Source organism: Schistocerca nitens, chromosome 6, assembly GCF_023898315.1.
Source record: "Schistocerca nitens isolate TAMUIC-IGC-003100 chromosome 6, iqSchNite1.1, whole genome shotgun sequence".
In the NCBI taxonomy this organism is placed as follows: domain Eukaryota; kingdom Metazoa; phylum Arthropoda; class Insecta; order Orthoptera; family Acrididae; genus Schistocerca; species Schistocerca nitens.
Window position 1 is genome coordinate 136,780,342 of NC_064619.1, and position 21,513 is coordinate 136,801,854.

Genomic DNA, 21,513 nt, shown 5'->3' on the forward strand with positions numbered 1-21,513 from the left:
AAAGACAATATGAGGTATATTGAAGGAAGAGACAGATAGAACAAGAGATGAAGAGGAACAGATAGCATAAAGAGTAAATGATTCTTTGGTAACTGACGTGTGCAGAGTTACAAAGCTTTTTAATAAGCATTTCGTAGCTGTTACTGAAAAGATGATGTTGACAAGCTCATTAGATGCTGCCATGGAATATCTCAGACTAGCCATTGCTAATAACGTCAGTAATATGGATATGACCATCATTACACCAGTGGAAGTAATGTCTACAGTAAAATCTTTAAAATCAAGAATAAAAAAATCAGCAAGTCGCTGTTTAAGCGTTAACCTCAGATTAGTAACATATGAAGTTATTTGTTTAATTAGTCATTTATCAGCAAAAAATTACCCGAATATTGAAATATACTTAAGTTACGTCTTTGTACAAGAAAGTAGATAAAGAAATGCCGTCAAATTTCCGTACAATCCACTTTTGCTCTCATATTTGAAAATTTTAGAAGACGTAAAATACAGTTGCTTCTGAACTATAGGAGTATAAATAATACACTGAGGTGACAAAAGTCATGAGATAGCGATATGTACGTATAGAGATGGTGGTAGTACCGCGTACACAAGATATAAGAAGGCAGTGCATTGTCAGAATTGTCATTTGTACTCAAATGATTCACGTGAAACGGTGTCCGACATCATTATGGTCGCACGACAGGAATCAGCAGATTTTGAACGCGGAGTAGTAGTTGGAGATAAACTCGTCGGCCATCCATTTCTGAAATCGTTAGTGTGGCGAGAGTACCACATTTCAGGCATTACCTCTCACCATGGACGACACAGTTGCCGAAAGCTTTCACTTGACGTCCGAGAGCAGCGGCGTTAGCGTAGAATTGTCGGTGCTAAAAGGCAAGCAACACTGTGTGGAATAACCGCAGAAATCAACGTGGGATGTACGACGAACAGTGCTGCGAAATTTGGCGTTAATGGGCTGTGGGAGCAGACGACCGACGCGAGTGCCTTTACTAACATCACGACATCGCCTGCAGCGCCTCTCTTGAGCTTATAACCTTTTTCGTTTGCATCCTAGACGATTAGAAAACCGCGACCTTATTTTAGTTGGTAAGAGCGGATGGTAGGATTCGAGTGTGGCACAGACCCCACGAAACCGTGGACCCAGGTTGTCAACAAGGCAGCAGGCAAGCTGATGGTGGCTCCGTAATGGTGTGGGTTGTGTTCACATGGAATGGACTGGGTCCTCTCGCCTAACTGAACCGATTATTGACTGAAAATGGTTATGTTCGGCTACTTGGAGACCGTTTGCAGCCACTCATGGGCATCATGTTCGCAAACAACCATGGAATTTTTTGTTGATTAGATTGCACTGTGTCACCGCACTATGTTCACGGTTGGTTTGAAGACCATTTGGACATTTCGAGCAAATGATTTAACCAAGCACATCGACCGGAAAGGGTCAATCGAGGGGTCAGTTTGTGCAGAAAATGAGTGCCTGCAGTACTTTCGCTATTATGGACGGCTGTCGAGGCAGCATGGCTCAATATTTCTGCAGGGGTCTTCCAACGACCAGTTGAGGTGCTGCCCTACGTCGGGGAAAGGGAGGCCCGACACGATATTAGGAGGTATCCCATGACTTTTATCACTCCAGTTTAGACTGTCTAAATCACAATTCAGTTTCCTAAACGATTCCTGCATTGAGAAGTCTATTTACACATACTGTGAAAATGTACCGTTTCATTAGAGAATAAATTACAGGGTACTGGTATATTTTGTGATCTGCCAAAGACAGTGACTGTCTGAATCATAAGTACGTTAGAATGTTGTAGTGATACAGGAAGTGCGGCAGAATGGTTCAGATAGTATCTCTCTGCCAGGAAACAAAGGATATCAGTAGGAAGTAGTTCTGTATTAAGCCATCAGGCATTATCCAACTGGGAACTAATTACGTGCGATGTCCCACAAGGTTCTATCTTAGGCCTCTTACGTATTCTTTGTGTAAAAATGACCTTCCTTCTCTAAGTTCACCAAATGCCAAGTTTGTTTTGTTTGCAGATGATACACAAACATTGCAAAAAGTAGCAAATCAAGAATAATTTTAGAAATATCGCTTAACTAAATTTTCATAGACATTGGTAAATGGTCCCCAGCCAGTTTTCGTCAGCAAACTTTGAAAAAATGTATTATATGAAGTTCAGAGCTTGTAAGAGATTTACCCCCAGTATATGCCTAAAACATGATGACAAGCAGATAGAAGAAGTTGTCAGCGTTATCACTATGGGACTTAACTTCTGAGGTCATCAGTCCCCTAGAACTTAGAACTACTTAAACCTAACTAACCTAAGGACATCACACACACCCATGCCCGAGGCAGGATTCGAACCTGCAAGCGTAGCGGTCGCGCGGTTCCAGACTGTATCGTCTAGAGCCGCTCGGCCACCTCGGCCGGCAATAAATTCAACTGGGAGAAGCATACCACAGAACTGCTGACGTGCCGAACCAGATCTTTTTTGCATTACGGATGTTCTCAGTTGTAGCTGGAATAAAAATAAAGAGCTAGCATACTTCACTTACTTTCTTTCCCTAATGTAATATGGAATCATTTTTGGAGGTAACTCATCAAGTCTGGGGTAAAGTTTTCCTAGTCCAAAGGCGTGTAATATGAATTATGTCTTATGTGAAATCAAGAACTTCCTGTTCAAGGAATTGAGGATAACAACTTATGCTTCCCAATATATTTATTCTTTTACAAAATTTGTCAAAAATATGTATATCTTTTTTAAAACCAACAGTTCACGTCGTGGAATGAATACTACAAATAAGATCTCACTGAGCAATCAGCTAATGAAATATTTGTAAGTATCAATGGCTGGTTCACAACAAATGGATTGTCACTGAAGTTTGACAAGACCCAGTACATACAGTTTAGTACCTCACAAAGAATACCTGACCCTATAAGTTTAATGTATTCAAACAGTGAAATTAAAGCTGTAGACAGTGTCAAATTTTTAGGACTACAAATTGTCCACAACCTAAATTGGAAAACTCACACCCTTGACTTAATGAAACGCCTTAGTTCAGCTACATTTTTGCAGTACGCATAATAGCAGAAATAGGTGATTTAAAAATGAAGAAGTTAGTTTATTCGGCCTACTTCCATTCACTAATGAGTTATGGAATCATCTTTTGGGGAAACTTCTCTCTCAAAGAGAACATTTTCAAAATTCAGAAACGAGTCATTAGAATTATATCTGGTGTCAGTCCTAGATCATCATGCAGAGAGCTCTTTAAGAAACTTGGTGTTGTAACTACTACTTATCAATACACATACTCATTGATGTCCTTTGTCATTTCCAACAAGTCTCTTTTTACACAAAATTGTGCAAAACATGATTATAATACCAGAACCAAAAACAATATGTTTAAGGACTATAAAAACTTAACATTAGTACAAAAAGGAGTCAAATACATGTGTACTTATATATTCAGTAACTTACCAGAGCATGTCAAAGGTCTTGTAAGTGATTTAAAGAACTTCCTATTGGCAAACTCCTTCTACTCCATCGATGAATACCTTTTCAAGGATTATAGCTCATAACTCTGTCTGCATTAGAATAGTACGATATCCATGTATCTTAAGTACAAAAAAAAGAAAAAAAACTTTGACTCTTTCCACATCCCTCCTCTCCAAGGGCTCCATGGAAAACGATAAATGTAATGTGAGAACTATCAGCAAAAGATTCACAATCATTTCCTCTGGTCCAGAAGGTGCCCCTTATTCAGGAACACACATTTTCAGTAACTTGTCAGAAGTCTTAAAAAGTGTAACTGCTAACAACGTTCTGTTTAAGAGGAGCCTAAAGGATTTATTGGTGACCAACGTCTTCTGCGCCATTGAAGAATTTCTTAGTAGAACCGGTTGATAGGTGTACCACGTGGTTAATCAGTAACCCGGTAGAAATACGATTTTTGTGGATTTCCTGGAAAGAGGCACTACAATAAACTCTCAATGGTATTGCCAAACTCTGCACAACCTCAGAAGAGCACTACAAAACAAGCGCAGGGGAAAGTTGGGCTCAAAGATCTTGCTGATTCACGACACCGCCCGGGCCCACACGGCAAATGCGACTCGTGAAGTTCTCGAATCTTTTAAGTGGAAGTTGTTTCCTCATCCGACGTACAGTCCCGACCTGGCACCGAGCGACTTCCACTTATTCCCAGCAATGAAGAAGTGGTTGGATGTGCAGCGTTTTGATGACGACGCACAGCTTCAAGAAGAGGTAACCACGTGGTTGAAGGCGCAGGCGGCCGAATTTTACGACGAATGAATTTCCAAGCTCGTCCATCGCTACGATAAGTGCCTTAATTTAAATGGCAACTATGTAGAAAAGTAGTTTTGAAGTGTGGCTTTCATCTGTATATAATAAAAAAAATTTCCAATACTTTATTTATTTTTAATTCCAAAATGTAATGTACTTTGCGGATAGCCCTCGTATATTATTAACAGTATCAAATAATGCAGTATTGAGTAAAATCTGGCTTCTGTACATCTTCAGTGCACTAATTTGTTCAATGTAAGTAAGTGTTGTAAACTGATTTTTTTTCGTTGATGATGTGTGGCTACAATAGGCTAAGAACTGCCGTATGCACCTCAGTGTAATGTAAATGTATGTACTTTGTAACAAGTTCGGTACTATTTTATATTATCTATTACGGATGTACGTTTTTGCAGTAATAATTGCTAGCATTCAACCGTAATTTTTGTCCTATATGCAACTCAACAACGCGTTTCGAGAGGCAATGCTCTCATCATCAGATTTTAAAACTTAACTCAAGTGGTTAAAACGCTAAAAAGTCTACCAAAATGATTGCGGCATTCACAGAACAAAAGGGAATAAAAATACGTTGGACTGCTAGTCCTTGTGTTACTTTGAAATCGTCAACTTCTCTCTGTGGCCGCCCCATCTCACACTGTACACTTTACGAGGTCGCGTCCTGCTGATCTGCTGTGGGCTCCAAGAGCATTAAATTTGTTGCTATTAGTAGGATATGAGTGCCGGTTCTGAGTGACCTTGTGACCTTTTATCTACCAATAACGTGCTGCGACAGATCATAGCGTGTTGGTACGTGTCTGAACATGCTTTTATCACGTGGTGCTACTACTGCTAACAGTAGGTGCCAGATATGGAGATGAAGCAGAAGGAGCGGGCTCATTTCTCGAAAGAGAACGTGTGCACATCAGCTCGCGTAATAAACTCCTGAGATTATATTTATACGTAGATGCACGAAATGCAGTATGCTGGTTGCAAGCAGCTGCTGATCGGTTAAGTTTTGAGCGACATATTGTAGAGACCTCTGAAATCATCTCTCCAGTTCTCGAAGATGAGCACAGATGTCATGTGTTTAAAAACAAAACTTACCTGAGAAAGAAATCCTGTAAAAATGATATTGGGAGTCTTTCAGCAAATACAAGAGTTTTTAAAGGCATTGTTTATTGCTCAACCATTGTAATAGTATTTGGACATCATCTGAAGCATGTAAAAAACGGTTTTCTTCTGCTACACCATGCACTTGCTTGAGGCGTCGAATTGATGGACACTTGAATGATTCCAAATTCCGGATAGCAGCATTCTTGAAAATTTACCACATCCAGACATTGACAATGCTGTCTCTGTGATCAAAGTTTCGTAGTGATGGCAGCATACCTTCGTAGCACATTCCTGTCTCATCTCAGCTTTTGCGTGATGGAATCGAGTCAGCCACGCTACTGTCTTCCGAGTCTTGGCATATTTTATTGTTTTGAACAGTTGAGACGAAGTGATAATTGTGTGGAAACTTGTGAAAACACATACTGCGTCTGTGAAAGCGACGAAAGCTACGTCTTTAAATAGGAGACACCCACACTCGTCGAGGAAGCCCTGCACATCAGCAACACTGTTTGCTCACTGGGGATTTGTCGTGAAATGACATGCATGTGAGACAAATACCCACCTGTGTGTGGCTCACTGTACAACGCCTGTCACAGACGAGTAATAGAACACAAAGTTATACAGTAATCATGCGTACGCCGCAGCGTCTTGTGGGAAATTTTCCGATGATTCAAATTCAGTTTGAGTATCAATAGGGCCTGTTTTAGTATTTCCATTCTGTTTTAGTATTTCCACCTCTGGTGCCAAGTCCTCAAATAGCTGTGGGTTGAGCGTATATCAACATTTATCTCCCTAATAGTAAGAAGATCGAAACCTGGAATACATTTCATGTAGTAGATTGTACATGTTATTACCCCAGTCAAGTGGCAAATTAAACTTGTATGGAAAATATTCTGCATTCAGAAACACACTTGCGTTGATTAGTTACAGCTGTCAGTCACACTCGAATTCTGTTTGATATTTCCTCTGGTGTGTGTTTGCAACGCCAGAATTACGTAGCAGTGTATTTCTAGTTGTACTGACGTTTTAATGGACCATGCGTCTGTGTATGTTGTCGGTAGAAATGGGTGTTTATACGGCTCCCGTAACCAGAAACTTACGCGAGTGCAATACCTAAATTCACTTGTACAAGTTTCAGCTTCTCCTCATGTGAGACAGAAACATTTTATTTTCTTTTATCACAGGTTCTGGCTTGTATGCATTATTGTCCATTGCATTTGTACTAGGACGAGTCATCGACAGTTCCTGTCTCTCTGTATCGCCACCATGTCCGAACAACATTGCTTTGGTTCACTCGGAGACATCTGGACACTTCCCTTGTTGAGTGCCCTTCCTGGTACAAAGTGACAATGCGGACGCGATCGAACCGCGGTATTGACCGTCTAGGCATGGCTGAAATACAGACAACACGAGCCGTGTACCTCCTTCCTGGTGGAATGACTGGAACTGATCGGATGTCGGACCCCCTCCGTCTAATAGGCGCTGCTCATGCATGATTGTGTACATCTCTTGGGGGGGGGGGCGGTTAATGACATCTCTGAACAGCCAAAGGGACTGTGTCTGTGATACAATATCCACAGTCAATTCCATGTTCAGGAGTTCTGGGAACTGGAGTGATGCAAAACTTTTTCTGATGTGTGTAATACACATGTAACTTACTTGCTGTTTGCTTATTTTCTTATATAAATTCTTACATATTGCTGGATATATAAATGTATTTAAACATGAATATAGCTCCATGTCAGTATCTGGCATAGTTGCATCAAATATAGTTCCATCCATTGATAAGTAGCAGGTGTTGTACAGTTGAGAAACCGTTTCCTCCAATGGGAGTAGGGCGTTTGCTGCATTAGCTCCAGTAAATTGATCCATAATTTCTCGTGTAATCTGTAGATGATTGGTTGCCAACGGAGTCTGTGGTCTGATGCCTGCTGGATCCCATAACTAGTATAAATTAAGTTTTTTAATGTAGTTTCCTACAAGTATGTACATTCGCTCTCATTATAGAGTTTTAACATTAAGAAGTCTCCTGCTGTAAGTGTATGGTTGTCCATCTCTACTGATGGCGACTGTGTACTTCCGTGGGATATTGATACACTCTGCATTGGATTATCGGACAGGCTGTTCCACACATCTCTGGAAAGTTTTATTTTGGTGTCCCTGCATTTGGGGTTTTTGAATGCCACTACTGGAAAGAACTCACTGTCTGAAGATCGTGATAGTGACGCATTTATATGTACTGCTATTTAAATTGTAGTAGTGTTGAACAGCAGTATATATATATGCACTTTGGGTACTGATTTTACCATATATATATAAGGGAGAAGAAGTAGTACAAATCCATTTGTTTTTCCGACTGCATTCATCTCCAACATTACTAACACTTATATGACTTTTTTTGTTGCGGGGGAAGTAGCTAAACTGTACGAAATGTCATTAGCTGCTTACATAGAATTTTCGTTATTAGTGTTGAAATATTTGAAGCATATTTATGCTTCATTTTTGCCATATTACATTGCCAATACAATTTCTAGAGTACTTCAAATACAGCAGATTGCCTCAATCACTTCCTCAACACTGCAAATAGAATTCGCCTGCACATTACTGTAATCACATCGTGATGTGGGGAAATACTAATAATAAAAGTGTTGAATGTTGAGCAGTGCGATGTGAGAATGGTACGCTTTTTCTCAAACACTTAATGTTGACGAGTACATCAATATCCGTCGTTATTTTCAAGGGACAAATGCAGCGAGAGTGTGCTATGGGCCCTAATTATAACGCCATACAAACATAATAGCGATAAGTATAGATAGGTGAATACTTACTGCAATCGCTTGCACTTCTTTGGAGATTGGATAGACATCTTAAGAAGGACTTAAAATTCCAAATTCCAGCACATGCAGCACAATGTGTTGGTGGCCCAGTCATGTAATGCATCTTATTGCCATTCTTCTGCATTCCAATTATTTGCTGAACTATATTCCGTTTTTCTACAGACTTACACTCCTCTGCTACCATGCTCCTCAGTCTGGATGTAGAAAACTGTGAGCACATTTCTCTACTAGGCGTTTACAACAAAACAGACTTGTCAAATTCTTCCTTCCTCTATTAAGGCATCTCGTCAGTTGGCGTCATGACAGTGATGAAGTGACTGTGTTATCGTCGAGTCGTTCGAATAAATTACTTGATGCTGCTGGTCTCTGCTCTAATGTTGTGCCACTGGAAGCAACATCGCAATTGAGTGATGAAAAAAATTATAGGAACAATGTCATAAATATATTTGACATTATCAGTTATTTTTTAAGAAATACTAATAAATATTTGCAAACACTTGCTGGCTGCTTGCTGCTACTGGCAATGCTGGTGGACGACTGACAATGGCACTGCTCGCGCAGTTGACAGGGAGGCCTCGGAGTGCTAAGCTCCACTCTATTCGGCGGAAAGCACAATACTCAAACGCTATTGGCCACAAAGCGTTGGTGGGGAAGGGGGGGGGGGACGAGGGAAAGGAGCGGGGACAGAGAGGGTCGAGAGAGAGTGTGCAATTATGTAAGAGCCCAGTTACTTAAGAGACTAATTGACAAAGTTGTACTTGCTATTAGGATCATGATTCAAGATAGATAAAAGGTCACGAGGTTATTCAGGATTGGCACTGATATTCTACTTAAGGTATCAGATAGATTATATAATGGTAAGACAGAGATTTAGGAACCAGGTTTTAAATTGTAAGACATTTCCAGGGGCAGATGTGGACTCTGACCACAATCTATTGGTTATGACCTGTAGATTAAAACTGAAGAAACTGCAAAAAGGTGGGAATTTAAGGAGATGGGACCTGGATAAACTGAAAGAACCAGAGGTTGTACAGAGTTTCAGGGAGAGCATAAGGGAACAATTGACGGGAATGGGGGAAAGAAATACAGTAGAAGAAGAATGGGTAGCTTTGAGGGATGAAGTAGTGAAGGCAGCAGAGGATCAAGTAGGTAAAAAGACGAGGGCTAGTAGAAATCCTTGGGTAACAGAAGAAATATTGAATTTAATTGATGAAAGGAGAAAATATAAAAATGCAGTAAATGAAGCAGGCAAAAAGGAATACAAACGTCTCAAAAATGAGATCGACAGGAAGTGCAAAATGGCTAAGCAGGGATGGCTAGAGGACAAATGTAAGGATGTAGAGGCTTATCTCACTAGGGGTAAGATAGATACTGCCTACAGGAAAATTAAAGAGACCTTTGGAGATAAGAGAACCACTTGTATGAACATCAAGAGCTCAGATGGAAACCCAGTTCTAAGCAAAGAAGGGAAAGCAGAAAGGTGGAAGGAGTATATAGAGGGTCTATACAAGGGCCATGTACTTGAGGACAATATTATGGAAATGGAAGAGGATGTAGATGAAGATGAAATGGGAGATACGATACTGCGTGAAGAATTTGACAGAGCACTGAAAGACCTGAGTCGAAACAAGGCCCCCGGAGTAGACAACATTCCATTGGAACTACTGACGGCTTTGGGAGAGCCAGCCCTGACGAAACTCTACCATCTGGTAAGCAAGATGTATGAAACAGGCGAAATACCCTCAGACTTCAAGAAGAATATAATAATTCCAATTCCAAAGAAAGCAGGTGTTGACAGATGTGAGAATTACCGGACAATCAGTTTAATAAGCCACAGCTGCAAAATACTAACACGAATTCTTTACAGACGAATGGAAAAACTAGTAGAAGCCGACCTCGGGGAAGATCAGTTTGGATTCCGTAGAAATACTGGAACACGTGAGGCAATACTGACCTTACGACTTATCTTAGAAGAAAGATTAAGGAAAGGCAAACCTACGTTTCTAGCATTTGTAGACTTAGAGAAAGCTTTTGACAATGTTGACTGGAATACTCTCTTTCAAATTCTAAAGGTGGCAGGGGTAAAATACAGGGAGCGAAAGGCTATTTACAATTTGTACAGAAACCAGATGGCGGTTATAAGAGTCGAGGGGCATGAAAGGGAAACAGTGGTTGGGAAGGGAGTAAGACAGGGTTGTAGCCTCTCCCCGATGTTATTCAATCTGTATATTGAGCAAGCAGTAAAGGAAACAAAAGAAAAATTCGGAGTAGGTATTAAAATCCATGGAGAAGAAATAAAAACTTTGAGGTTCGCCGATGACATTGTAATTCTGTCAGAGACAGCAAAGGACTTGGAAGAGCAGTTGAACGGAATGGACAGTGTCTTGAAAGGAGGGTATAAGATGAACATCAACAAAAGCAAAACGAGGATAATGGAATGTAGTCGAATTAAGTCGGGTGATGTTGAAGGTATTAGATTAGGAAATGAGACACTTAAAGTAGTAAAGGAGTTTTGCTATTTGGGGAGCAAAATAACTGATGATGGACGAAGTAGAGAGGATATAAAATGTAGACTGGCAATGGCAAGGAAAGCGTTTCTGAAGAAGAGAAATTTGTTAACATCGAGTATAGATTTAAGTGTCAGGAAGTCTTTTCTGAAAGTATTTGTATGGAGTGTAGCCATGTATGGAAGTGAAACATGGACGATAAATAGTTTGGACAAGAAGAGAATAGAAGCTTTCGAAATGTGGTGCTACAGAAGAATGCTGAAGATTAGATGGGTAGATCACATAACTAATGAGGAGGTACTGAATAGGATTGGGGAGAAGAGGAGTTTGTGGCACAACTTGACCAGAAGAAGGGATCGGTTGGTAGGACATGTTCTGAGGCATCAAGGGATCACCAATTTAGTATTGGAGGGCAGCGTGGAGGGTAAAAATCGTAGGGGGAGACCAAGAGATGCATACACTAAGCAGATTCAGAAGGATGTAGGTTGCAGTAGGTACTGGGAGATGAAGAAGCTTGCACAGGATAGAGTAGCATGGAGAGCTGCATCAAACCAGTCTCAGGACTGAAAACCACAACAACAACAACATTCTACTTAACTTCTCCCGACCAGGCCATGAAGGCGCAGTGGTACCGATGGGCCGCCGTGTCATCCTCAACCCACAGGTATCACTGGATGCGGATATGGTGGGGCATGTGGTCAGCACATCGCTCTCTCGGCCGTATGTCAGTTTCCGAGACCGGAGCAGCTACTTCTCTTTCAAGTAGCTCCTCGGTTTGCCTCACAAGGGCGCTCGCCAACAGCGCTCGGCATACCGAATGGTCACCCATCCAAATACTAGTCCAGCCCAACAGAACTTAACTTCGTTGATCTGACGGGAACCGGTACTATCACTGCGGCAAGGCCGTTGGCGATATTCCACTACCATCTTTTAAATAAAAATATGTTTAAGATTTTTTTCTCTTACAGGACGTACGTAAGCACTATTTCACTTAGCATCTGTGGAAGGTACGTTAGCGTATAGTTTTTACTTTGTAAACATATTTTGTATTCTTGTTTTTCTGACATGTTCTGCATCCATGATGCTTCTCAATATACAGGGCTATTACAAATGATTGAAGCGATTTCATAAATTCACTGTAGCTCCATTCATTGACATATGGTCACGACACACTACAGATACGTAGAAAAACTCATAAAGTTTTGTTCGGCTGAAGCCGCACTTCAGGGTTCTGCCGCCAGAGCGCTCGAGACCGCAGTGAGACAAAATGGCGACAGGAGCCGAGAAAGCGTATGTCGTGCTTGAAATGCACTCACATCAGTCAGTCATAACAGTGCAACGACACTTCAGGACGAAGTTCAACAAAGATCCACCAACTGCTAACTCCATTCGGCGATGGTATGCGTAGTTTAAAGCTTCTGGATGCCTCTGTAAGGGGAAATCAACGGGTCGGCCTGCAGTGAGCGAAGAAACGGTTGAACGCGTGCGGGAAAGTTTCACGCGTAGCCCGCGGAAGTCGACGAATAAAGCAAGCAGGAAACTAAACGTACCACAGCCGACGGTTTGGAAAATCTTACGGAAAAGGCTAAAGCAGAAGCCTTACCGTTTACAATTGCTACAAGCCCTGACACCCGATGACAAAGTCAAACGCTTTGAATTTTCGGCGCGGTTGCAACAGCTCATGGAAGAGGATGCGTTCAGTGCGAAACTTGTTTTCAGTGACGAAGCAACATTTTTTCTTAATGGTGAAGTGAACAGACACAATGTGCGAATCTGGGCGGTAGAGAATCCTCAGGCATTCGTGCAGCAAATTCGCAATTCACCAAAAGTTAACGTGTTTTGTGCAATCTCATGGTTTAAAGTTTACGGCCCCGTTTTCTTCTGCGAAAAAACGTTACAGGACACGTGTATCTGGACATGCTGGAAAATTGGCTCATGCCACAACTGGAGACCGACAGCGCCGACTTCATCTTTCAACAGGATGGTGCTCCACCGCACTTCCATCATGATGTTCGGCATTTATTAAACAGGAGATTGGAAAACCGATGGATCGGTCGTGGTGGAGATCATGATCAGCAATTCATGTCATGGCCTCCACGCTCTCCCAACTTAACCCCATGCGATTTCTTTCTGTGGGGTTATGTGAAAGATTCAGTGTTTAAACCTCCTCTACCAAGAAACGTGCCAGAACTGCGAGCTCGCATCAACGATGCTTTCGAACTCATTGATGGGGACATGCTGCGCCGAGTGTGGGAGGAACTTGATTATCGGCTTGATGTCTGTCGAATCTCTAAAGGGGTACATATCGAACATTTGTGAATGCCTAAAAAAACTTTTTGAGTTTTTGTATGTGTGTGCAAAGCATTGTGAAAATATCTCAAATAATAAAGTTATTGTAGAGCTGTGAAATCGCTTCAATCATTTGTAATAACCCTGTATATCTATGGAAGGAATAGTGCATGTAATATATTCTAGGGAGGCGCATACATTTTCATCACAACACGTTTCGCGGTTTATCACATTATTTTTCAGACGGAACATGACATTTTCTGTCTATTTGTGCCCAAAACTTAGTATGAAATACTGGCATTTCTCGCAACATCTTGCCGTTTCTTGGCCGTTGGTTGCTAGCCATTCGCAGCTTGTCTTCTACGCATGAAATCATGTCTTTCACCAGGGATAGAATTCCCGCTCGACATGTTCAGATTGAGACTTGCCGTGTCTTTAGTATGTCACGTAGGACGAATCACAGGATGGTTCATTTGAAAAGGCCACACTCGATTTCCTTCGCTATCTTTATCATAGAGTTGCCTCTCTAATGAACTCGTCGTCGAAGAGACATTAAAACAAATTTTTTCAGCTTATCCATTACGGATATTTTAGAACCAGTGACTGTTAAATGAATGTACATACATAAAACTGCAACCAGTAACTTTTTCTGAATAATTATTCATTATTCCATGAAACGGCTCTGAGCACTATGGGACTCAACTGCTGAGGTCATTAGTCCCCTAGAACTTAGAACTAGTTAAACCTAACTAACCTAAGGACATCACAAACATCCATGCCCGAGGCAGGATTCGAACCTGCGACCGTAGCGGTCTTCCGGTTCCAGACTGCAGCGCCTTTAACCGCACGGCCACTTCGGCCGGCATTCCATGAAACGGTTTTCGAACCTTTTCAGATTCATCTTCGTACCGTTTCTGGGAGTTACATCATTATTTCTAGCATAATGATGGGTGCTGGCTCTGGAACAGGAAGATGGAACGCGCTTTAATATATCGCCATGACTACTGTTTACATCTCGGTATGGGTGTAGATTTATGTTTTTACGTACTGCGACAGTATAGGCGGCTTTTTTCGTTAGTGTCCATCTGTCTGCTTCCACTTTGATGGCCAGTTGGTGTATCATTTCACACACTTTGACACAGTGTATATTAATTTACAATGTGACAGCGAAACTTATCCAGCTTTGCTTGTAACAAAGGTCTTGACAAAAAGATTGGGCATAGACATACTTTGGCAGACATGTAATTTGTTCTTGTTTACATGTGTTAAAGTCGATATAAGGGCAAATATTTTAATGAGACTAGGGATAACATGAGTGGACAAAATAAAACCAACAAATAAATAGCCAGCCGCTGTGGCCGAGCGGTTCTAGGCGCTTTAGCCTGGAACCGCGCTGCTGCTACGGTCGCAGGTTCGAATCCTGCCTCGGGCAGGGATGTGTGTGATGTCCTTAGGTTGGTTAGGTATAAGTAGTTCTAAGTCTAGGGGACCTCAGATGTTAAGTCCCATAGTGCTCAGAGCCACTTGAACCATTGTTTGAACCAGGAAATAAATGAATTACTACAAGAACAAACTTCATTTTTTCATCCTTTGGAAAACGGAAGCAAATTTTTTCTGGAAAAATCTCGGGTCATAATAATTACAGCACATGTTAAGTGTGATTGAACCGGTAGCGGTTGTTATATCAGATACGCTTTGTTAATGTGGTGGAGCTATGCTCAGTTTCTTGTAGAACTCGTCCGAAGACTTGTGTCTACAAATATTGAGTGATTGCCCTCAGTATTCGTCCATAGAGCTTGTGTAGGTGTGGTCCGTGGTGGTTGCGGAAGGAAACGTCTACATCTATACTCTGCAAGGAAAATTTGAGTGTATGGCGTTGAATATTTCTGGTTCCATTATGATTTATTTCCTCTCCTTTTCCATTCACGAATGGCGCCTGGGGGGACTGTTGGTAAGTCTTCGTGTGGATTGTAATTTCTCTGATTTTTTTTTTCCCGTAATCAACATTCACGATAAGTACGAACGACGAAATACGGGTAATATGCATGCTGACTCTTCATGGAACGTACGCTCTTTCAGTTTTACCAGTATGTAAAGCTAATGTCCTCAGCATCAAGCCGCATACTCTGACTGTGGCGATTAGAGAAAAAGACCAAGATCGTGAACCGATAAACATAACAGGACACCAATGTTCGGTGTGTTGTTTTTACAGTAATGCTGCACGTAACTATTACATGAGAAACAGCTGACGTTTGTTAGTAGGGCGGAGTTTGGTACTGTCATAATAAGACAGATGTGACACCCGACTTGGTCGAATGTCATCGAGGCATAATTTGCCAGAGGAATTGCTATGGATGACCATTGACAGATTGGAAGCAAATTAGACCTAACCCAGATGAGCCTATATGTCTAAATGTTTGTTCTGTCGTTCGGGCTCTACATGCAGAAGGATCAGTCAGACAACGAATGGCTTCTAGTGTGCGTCGCTGGCTTTGGATGAGTAGTACCGCGATCTCATCTTATTGTTTGGTACGGTATGTCCTTTTATAGCCACCAATGGGAGGGAAAATAATCATTGAGCAATGTGAGTACAGGTCCTCATGACGTTTTTGAGCAGTGTGAGTAAAGGTCTTCATGACGCTTACGTTTGTGCGAAGCAACTAGCGACATGAATACCGTTTACTCTGGCCGCATATTTTATTGTTGCAGTAAGTCCGCACGTTGTTGCTCGCAGAACGTTTGAGGTGTTAGCTGCTCTGAGAGCAGCTTTTCAAGTAGAATGGCACACACTTCGTTCTGAATTTCATGAACACGTGATTGGCAGCATTACACGTCTCTGTACGTGCATGTGGCCTTTTGTTGCTCGGTGTAGTCAAACACTATATCAGCGTAATATTTGCTGTGCCAAACTGACGCACCCTTTTGCAGATGAAGAACTTACTCAGACTTCTGACTCGAGGAGTGACCACCACCCCATACGACACACTGATTTCGACAAGTTGCGGTATACTGCTCGGGGGCCGCTCGAAAGGAAAGCCTAAGAAAGATTTTGGATTACCACACCGTTTTCGAAAAATTCGTGATCAAGAGTCATGACGCAGGATTCGTGTCAGACAAAATGTAATCGCTAGAAAACTCGAAGATAAGGAAATGTTATAGAAACATATCAAATCTAAAACCTAATATTTTATAGAAATCGAATATTTGATAAATTAAATACGTTGCAGATGCAGCAGAGGAAATCCAAGTGAACAAGGTTGTGTCCATGTAGTACAAGGCTGTGTTCATACCATATTCAATTTTCAAGCTCTTACATCGAATCGCACCTATCGCAATATTTTACTCTTTGGCAAGAGAATGGAAGCTGTGGCGAAATGTGTGTTTGTTATTTTGAATGAAACAAATATTTTATTGTGAGAAATACAGAACAATATGATCACAGTAAACGTGTACGAATTTCAGTGACACTTGTTTAAACCTCGATAATTTCTGTGGTTTTGTATGTTTTCCTCTATATTTTGTTTTCATAAAGCTCAATGTCCAGTTTCAGAGAGTGAGAAGATGGAGAACTCATTAAAAACGTTACGTATACGTTGCTTGGAAAACTCTGTTTCTCGAAGGACTCCTTAATTTTCTTCCTCGATGTATTTCGAGAATTATTGCCGGCTTTTCAAGTTCGTAATGAAGTTCTTAAATTACAGTTTGCACAGGAATGCGCACTTCACCGGAATAACTTTCACCTTGCAAGCCGTGGGAATATGGCCATCCGTATACATGTAATCATACGTAGATAAGTCGGTTTCTCCAGCTTAGGAATACACTAGGAAGCGAAATTTTTATCTGTAACACTTACTTATAAAATATAGTAGAGGTTCAAATTGAAGGTAATTTCAATCTGCTGGATGTGTCTTACTAAACAGTAAAAAATATTACAGTATGTGTCATCGAACCTAATCCCACAGACGTCGAATGTGATACGAAAGCAGGCCGTGTGACACATGGTGGTCGCCACAAGCATTTATGTAGCGGATCGAAATTACTATTTCTTCGATTACAGCAAAACTATTAGGTTTCGTGCGTGATATTTTCTTACTTTAGAGTGTTCTGACGCGTTGTAAATTAGTGCAGATGAATAGGAAGAACAATCCTGTAATGTTCAAATACTGTATTATTGGCTTACAGTTCTACAGTCAGTGTAGCTCGTCTGTAAAAGAGACCGCTTTGATATCGCTGCCTGGTCGGATTAAAGGAAGAAATCGAAGCAATTCAGAGGTGTGCTGCGATAGTCTATTTGTTACCGGTAGGTTCGATAAGTGTGCGAGTGTTACGGAAATGTTTCGTGAACTCAGATGAGAATCTCTGGAGGAAAGACGACGTTCTTTTCGGGAAGCACCATTTAGAAAAATCTAGGGAACCGACATTTGCTGATGAGTGCAAAACGATTCTACCGATGGCATCGTACATTTTGCGCAAAGGACCGCAAATACAAGATAAGAGAAATTAGGGTTCTTACGGAGGCATAAAGGCAGTCGTTTCTCCCTCGTTCTATCTGCGAGTGAAACAGGAAAGGAAATGACTAGTATTGGTACGTGGTACGCTCCTTGATGCACCACACGGCGGGTTGCGAAGTATATACGTAGATGTAGAACGACTTTGTCTGCTCCAGAACGGAATCTGCGTCATGAGTCATGAAATTGTACCTCGATTGGTTCGAAAATGGGAGCATTGTGATGTAAAGCGTTTTACCGGAGTTATTGAGCTAGTATCGAGTGAACCACCTCCCCCGAGTAGTGTCTGTGCCTAAGCTCGAGCACGTCGATGAGTTGCTGGAATTGGCCTCTCCTTTAAGATAAATTCTTTGTCATCAATGCCGCTCCACATTATGCTGAGTTTCATCTCATAATTTTGTCAGTTATCATTATTGATATGGTTTTTACTTGGTTTCAGGAGACCAGTAGCTATCAGATCTGCAACCGGATCATGTTTTGTGTATACACACTATTTTGGCATGGTAAGGCAATTGCTCGTCATCGTCAGATGATGGCTGCTGGCTGGTAACAACTGCCGGTGGCTGCACTGCTACAGTCTGTTATTAGTTACGTGGCGTGCACGGATAAGTGTGGCCATGCCAGTTGTTGGTTATCGTGACGACTGCTTCGTAGGTGCCAATATCTATCTGGCTGCCGCTGCATTTTAGAAATTTGTCCTAAATAATATATCTCTTTTTCCAAAAACAGCTCAGTTCATACATGCAATACCAGGAACAAAAATGATCTGCACAAGGACTTAAAAGCACTTACTTTAGTTCAAAAAGGGGCCCACTACTTAGGAACACTCATCTTCAATAATTTGCCAGCAAACATAAAAAATGTAGTTACAAGTAAAGATCAGTTTAAAAGGAGCCTGAAAGACTTACTAGTGCCAACTCCTTCTACTCCATTGACGAATTTTTTAATAGAAACAAATGATGTATATATTCATACTATTGGTATTGTTATTTCAGCTTTGAAAAAATGACATGTTCCACATCCACGAGGATCTCCACAGCACGGATCTATGGAACGAAAAAATAATCTAATCTAATCTGGGGAATATGGGATCGTAGAATCAAAAAAATTGGGGAGAGCACTTTGTGAACACGCCGTTTTCTGGCGATTTAAAATTATATGAGTGGCGTAGTTTACATTTGGTTGTTCAGAAAGTGGTGGCGTAAGATCAGTCCCAGTAAGGATTTGGTCTCTACAGGGAACAGATGCGCTGTTCCGGCGAAGTGACGATCTTTTCGCCCACCAGCAACGGCTTATCATCCCTCGAGACAGCTGAGGACAGAAAACTAAGTCGTTCCTGTATAGGGTGTCCTAAAATTATACAGATGATAGAGGATCCTAAACTGAGTACTTTGTGCCACAGATATAGTGGTCAGAAATGGCCATTCAACTTTTTGTTGGCATGAACAACTTACAACTTACGCCTTACAGCGACAACTTAAGCTCCTAGTAGCTGTTCATTGTGTCGGCTGGCAGTCGCAATGTATATGTTATAAAGCCGTATACAATTTTGCAGCTTTCTGTCAGGTGGCTTATGTATAGTGATACAGCCAGTTGTACCTAAGGAAGCAGGTCCTCTTCAGTTTTTACCGAAATTTGATACATCAACGACTTCATCTATCTTCCAAGGAAAAAAACCACAGGAACGAGATCCGGCTATCTTCCTAGCAATGGAACAAGACATCAGACCTCCACTTCCAGTCCAGTTACGACCCACGGTAGGAGCTACTTTGTGTCACCAGCATTTTTCCTTCATAATATTAGGCAAGCTACATCTGTGACAACATCTCAGGAAATTAGACAGTGTTACGTGTTGCGAGCGGCGTGGCGTGCTAGGTAACATGCAGACACACACTAGCGGAACTGCCCCGACGTTGGCATGCCGAAAGTAGATGGTAAAAAGGTGCCGTCATGTCCTGTTATCAAACGAGCGGTAGTAACAGAAACGTGGCTGCATCAATTTATTGCGGAGTTGCGTCAAGAACGTAAATGCTGCTGGCTGGGTCTGATGAAATGTCGCGTGAGCGCAAAGCGCGGCGCTGCCCGCTCTGAGACTGTTTTTGGAGCGCGAGGTCCTCTTACTGGAGCTTAACGGCCCATCTGAAAGCACTTGTCAGTTTCCAGTGGACAAGCAGACCAGTGTTCTCAGCTTATAGTTGAGACGCAAACGAAGTTATCACCCACGGTCATCTTCGGGAAGGAATGCCTGCCCACTGCAGATAGATCAGTGGACGACCTCGACAACCTTATAATTCCACATCTACATGCCGTGGAACACTATCAAGTCCCTTGAGACAAATAACGACGATGTTATCTCCTGCCGGCCGGTGTGGCCGAGCGGTTCTAGGCGCTTCAGTCTGGAACCGCGCGACCGCTACGGTCGCAGGTTCGAATCCTGCCTCGGGCATGGATGTGTGTGATGTCCTTAGGTTAGTTAGGTTTAAGTAGTTCTAAGTTCTAGGGGACTGATGACCTCAGATGTTAAGTCCCATAGTGCTCAGAGCCATTTGAACCATTTTTTGTTATCTCCTACCCGCATCAGCATATCGTGTGTAAGGTGCTCCCGCAACTGCAGAACAGGAGCTCTCATCAACTGTTTGCTGGTGGCGCACGTACCTGAAGCATGTGATGCTCATTATTGCATAAATTCTGAAACAGAAATTAAACGACATACTCTTGTTATTTTTCACACAGCGCCGGGATAATTTTATTAGCTGTGTTGTCGTTAAAGGGTTAAATAAGGCTTTTGACCAACTGGTAGTAATTTTAAGAAAGAATTGAAAGCAAGCAAATAAAAAGAAAGTATTTGTATAGATATTACCGAAGTATTTGTATCCGCAATATACAGAATAAAAACTAAGTGTAACAGATATAAGCATTAACTGGAGAACTTATCAGCAGTAAAACAAAAAGACGTCGTGGTAGACCAGCTGAGATTGAACTGGCCGCCTCGTTGTACAAGCGGTGTGGAGCCGGTGGCAGTTCTGTGAAAAAAACAACTTCTTTCCGCACCTTGTCACTTCGCAGTTAACCTGTTTTTTACCTTCGATAGAGCTCAAGGGAGCAGAAATTACGCAACGGATTGGACCATAAGTCAAATTTCCTTTGGATTAACTCTCCTGTCAGAAAGCCACTCTTTCGTAATCAGTGTTACGAAATTGAGGATGAAAATCACATTACATCTCTGAGCAAAAGTAGATCGATCAGGTAATTGCATTGAAAGGGGCTATCAAAGGCCTTGATTGTACGTCTCTGTGCAGGGAAGATAACGATATCGTAGCATCAAGTTTTGTAAAGACCCTGCAGCGAGCCCTTGTGAGGATAAAACAAGTGTTCTGGAGCAGCTCTGCAGCTTTCGTGCATTCGGGGCTTCTCTTTCTCATTACGTTTATCTCGTATGCTACGTTGTTTGTCAGGTTTGTATCTCAGTCAGTATCTGCTGCCTATCTGACACGTCCTAGTCGCGTACACTTATCTCGTATGTTTTACGTTTTAACTTGTTTGTTGTTTTTGTATATAGAAAAGATATTTTAAAAACATGTGTGATAAAAAAAATTCGTCCAATCGAGGTTGCTCACGGTTAATAGGCTGAATTCGTATTGAGGGGTGGTAGAAATGAAATCTCAATTCACCTGTAATTAACTCTGATGGCCGTGGTCTCAATGGTCGCTTCCTTTAGATGCCTTTTACAAGATTCACTATTGACCAAATGAGCATAATGCGTATTCCCTTAACAATTTCGACATCGACGGGAAGTTAAATATTTGACTTCCTGTTTTCTTTGTATTTGTTCGAAACAGCCACAGAACAGCATCTCTGTATTTACATATCCCATGCCGTCTAGATCTTACTGTATTCTTCTTGCAATCTCAGAAAATCTCGTGTGAACCACAAAAAATATGGAAAA

At 41.6% G+C, this 21,513-nt stretch overlaps 1 protein-coding gene and 1 pseudogene across 2 annotated transcripts in view; one reads left to right on the plus strand and one right to left on the minus strand.

The window, feature by feature from the left end:
- The window catches only part of LOC126263704 (xaa-Pro dipeptidase), a 926,801-nt gene that overhangs the window by 317,876 nt on the left and 587,412 nt on the right, over positions 1-21,513 (plus strand). The gene's annotated exons all lie outside the window — the stretch shown is intronic.
- On the minus strand, positions 11,564-11,681 carry LOC126263920 (5S ribosomal RNA; annotated as a pseudogene).